Raw genomic sequence first — 4,404 nt, 5'->3', positions numbered from 1 at the left:
CTGCCTTCTTCTGCCTCCCTGAATGTGTGGACCACCAGGCCAGGCATTTCTCTCAGCTTTTTAGCTATGTTTGCTCAAAAACATTTTATTTGAATTATTTTAGTTTTTAGGCAGCGTCTCATGTAGCCCAGGCTGGGCTTATACTCTCTCTGTAGTCAAGGATAATCTTGAATTCCTGATCTCCCAGGTACTGAGAAGTCAGGCCTGTTTCACCACATTGACTCACTATGTAGCCCAGGATGACTCGGAACTTCTGGCAGTCCTCCTGCCTCAGCTTCTCAGGAAGAATGGCAGGCACATACCACCATCCCTGATCCTACTCTCCAGAGTGTGTGTGTGTGCACGTGTGTGTGCGTGTGTAAGCCCAAAGTTGATGTCCAGTGTCTCCCCTCGTCACTTCTGTTTACTTACCAAGGTCTCTCACAGAACCCAGAACTCACTGGCTCCCTCTGGTCCAGCAAGCCAGCTTGCCCAGGACCCAGGGAATCCCTGTCTCTCTGCTGGAGTTATCAGAGGATGCCAAAATGGCAAAGTCACTAGATTTGTACCCCCTGAGCCACCTTTCCAGGTCTTGCTATGCACCCAGGTAGGTCTCAAATGGCAATGCTACCTCCTCAGCTTAAGTGCTAGAGTGGCAGGCACGTACCACCTCACCTGGCATGGCTCTACCTGTTCAATGTTCGTGTGTGTGTGTGTGTGTGTGCAGGTGCAATTTATTTTTAGCTAAATACTTTGCACAGATCTTATGCAGTCTTGAAGCCAGAACAATGGGTTTGTGGCCAACACTCCCTGAGAATCCCTGCACATGCTCCCCTCCACACTGGCTCAGGAGGCCCACTCTCCCCCTCCTGATGTTCTGACACAAGTTCTTATTTCCCCAGAGGAGAGTCAAGGGGATCAAGAATTCCCCTTCTCTCTCCTCCCAGACCTCCTCCCTCCCAGTGGGCCCTGGTCCAATCATGGCTTCCTGGTACCTCCCAGCACTAAATGCTGTGATGCAGCGACATCCCAGAGATTGGACCCTTCCCACATCGCCCCCAGACCAGAAGCAGGAATGACTGTGAACCCTCAAGTTGAGAACTGATCTCCTACATACACAGCGTCCCCAGCCACGGGGCAAATCCTTTGTATTCAGGCCTGCAGGTCACTCACCTCCACCAGACAGGGTAAACAGGTCCACAAAAAACAAACCAAATCCAGTAGCCGGAAAGAAGCCACTAGCGGTAAATCACAAAACCATTGTATTTCAGGCTGGAGTAAAACAATGGAACCAGGAAAATGTCCGGGGTAAGGTGTGGTGTGGACACAAGCCTGACCACCTGATTTCCATCCAAGGGACACATAACAGTAGAAGAAGAAAGGGACACCTACAAGTGTCCTCCGACCTCCGCACACACGCCTGAGTATATGCAGTCATAAATATTTTTAAGATGCAATTTTTAAAATATGTGATAAATGGAAACAAAACCAAGAAAGCAAGTGCCTGGGCAGAGGCAGATGCAGAAGCAGAAGTAAGGGGGAGCACTTGGATATCCAGTTTCAAAAGTTGGGCCCCAGTTATGGAGGCAAGCTAATGTACCTCCCCTCCTCCCTCCTCCCTTTCTGCCTTCCACAGAAAGGATGTCGCAATCCCAGCTAAAAGACAAGCCAGGTTTGTTCTAACTCCCAGCCACCCCTGTGCCCCAAGAGGCCAGGAAAACTGAGTGGTTTACAGGAAATCATGAAACTTTCCCCTTAACCCCTTCAGGGGTGTTCGCGAATACCTGTTCTTGGATTGGGCATCACCACCTTGGTTTACAATGTTCCCACACAGCCATTCATGGCTCAGTCGCAGAGGACAGCGTGGTGGTGGAGGTGGTGGTCTGGTGGTGGTGGCGGTGGTGGTGGTGTTGGCGACAGGAAAGTCAGACAGATCCACTAGGGTCCAGTCACTACCCACGACTAGCAGAAAATTCCTGCGCAGGTGGGTGTGACTACCCCCCAGCTCCAGGCACTCTAGAGCTGGAGGCATGCTGGAAGCAGTGCTTGCCTAGCAAACATGAAGTCCTAAGTTCCATCCCCCAAACCACATAAACCAAGCACGGTGAAGACCTTGCACCCCAGCACACAGGAGGTGACACAGTAGAAGCAGGGGTTAAAGGTCACCTTTCTTTACATGGGGACTCTGAAGTCAACCCAGGCTACAGAAGACACTAAACCAGAAAAAGAAAGAAAAAACAGCTATATTTTGTAGCTGCCCCTTTTATCCCATTCAGCACTTTGGAGGCAGAGGCAGGAGGACCTCTGAGTTCTCAGCCAGCCAAGGCTACATAGGACCCTTTCTCAACAGATCTGAAATTCATCAAGCAAGACCTAGCAGCCAGGACTGAGGGAAAGTGGGAATTCACTCCTGGAATTTACAACCCAGTGAGCAGGAGTCTAAATCTGTAGAACTCTCAGGAAGAGAGCTGGCAAGATCTAGTAAGCCCAGGGAGACACCAGCTATGCTGACACTGTGCTAGGCAGGAAGAAACTGAGGCCCAGGGCTCTCCCAGGCCTGGAGAGAGTGGCAGCTTAGACAGGAAGTGTCTGCCAGAGAGTGAGGCCGGTGAAGGACTGGCTGCTTTCACACCAGGGCAGTTGGCAGGAGTGGTAAGAGTTCTGTGAGCATTGATCTGGAACAATCTTTGAGGAAAATCTTTCACACACAGAAAACACACACTGTTCAGGGTAGCCGGAAGAGCACAGAGAGGTGGCTGAGAGTTACTGTTGAAGCTGTGGTTGGACATTGGCCTTTGTCTAGGAACAAGTCTGGTGCCAGAGACATGGCTTATTGTTTGTCATCTAGCACGGGTTGCCCATCCAAAGAATTCTTGTTCGATGCCCAGCACCCTATTCAGCTCACCCAAACATCTGAAATTTCAGTTCTAGGGGATCCAAAGTCTTCTTCTGGCTGCTATAAGCATCAGACATGCATGTGGTGCACAGACATACATGCAGGCAAAACACGCAGACACATACCTATAAAATAAATATTTAAGTTCGGTGGTGGTGGTGGTACAAGCCTTTAATCCCAGCAGAGGCAGAAGCAGAGGCAGGTGATTTTCAGTGAGTTTGAGGTCAGCCTGGTCTACAGAGCCAGTTTCAGGACAGTTACACGGAGAAAGCCGTCTCAAAAAACCAAAATTAAAAAGAAAAAAAAAGCATGGAGGTGGTGGCACACGCCTTTAATCCTAGCACTTGGGAGGTAGAGGCAGGCAGATCTCTGTGAGTTCAAGGCGAGCTTGGGCTACAGAGCTAGCTCCAGGAGAGCCAGGAAAACACAGAGAAACCCTGTCTTATAAACAAAAAGGAAAAGAAAAGGAAAGGAGAGGGGAGGGGAAGGGATGGGAGGAGGGAGGGAAGGAAAGGTGTCAGGTAGCCCAGACAGGCCTCTAACTTGGAGGTGAGGTTGACCTTGAACTCGCGATTGTCCTGCCTCTATGTCCTAGACTGTGTTGAAAAGCCTGCAGCACAGAATTGAGTTCCGTGCTACTGAGACCGATACCCAGTCCTTCGTGTGTGCTGACCAAACTCTTTTCCCTAGCACACTTCTTGGCGAGGGAACGGCCAAGCTGAACTGTCCTCACCTCCAAGAAGCCCTCCTGGATCGTCTCAGCAGCAGAATTCTTTCTCGTTGCAGAAAACATCCCACAGAGCTGGGACTGGGTGTTCAGAGGTGTCCCACCCCAATCCTCCTCATAGGAGAGGCTTGGTTTATAAATGCATAGGTTGGCCTTTGTGATGCCCGACAACAGGGAAGGTGGAGGCAGGAGGATTGCTTGGAGGCAGAAGTTCAGGATTATTTAGCACAGTGGTTCTTAAGCTTCCTGATGCTGTAATCTTTTAATACAGCTCCTCATGTCATGGTGAACCCCGCCAACCACAGAATTATTTTCATTACTACTTCATAGCTATAATTTTGCTTCTGTTATGAATCGTAATGTAAACACCTGATATGCAGCCCACAGAGGGTCATGACCCACAGGTTGAGAACTGCTGCTTTAGGAAGACCTGTAGGTGGGGGTGGGGGGCGGGGAGAACCAGACAGACAGACAAGCTCTGAGGCTGGAACCCAGCTCAGTGTGGAAGGAGTCTCTTTAGACTTCAATTTTTTTTTTTTTTTTTACTGTAACCAAGTACAATAGGGATCAGGCAAGGTTCAGCATTTGGCCTTGACCCCAAGAGGAACCTGAGGCAGTTGAGTGCCAGGGAAATGTGCCTTGGGTTACTCCCTCCAAGACATGTTGGCCCCAGGCTTGTGAAAAGCTTAGGAAACCGTGTTGCAAAATCTGGGGCAGTCCCTGGGTGCAGGAACAGGGAGGGCCCAGAGGAGGAGGTCCACATAAGAGGCAGCCCTCTGCAGCCTGGTTCACTCTTCCCTGC

The sequence above is a fragment of the Chionomys nivalis genome, chromosome 6, assembly GCF_950005125.1.
Source record: "Chionomys nivalis chromosome 6, mChiNiv1.1, whole genome shotgun sequence".
Classification (NCBI taxonomy): Eukaryota; Metazoa; Chordata; class Mammalia; order Rodentia; family Cricetidae; genus Chionomys; species Chionomys nivalis.
Note: the sequence above shows the minus strand (reverse complement) of the source record.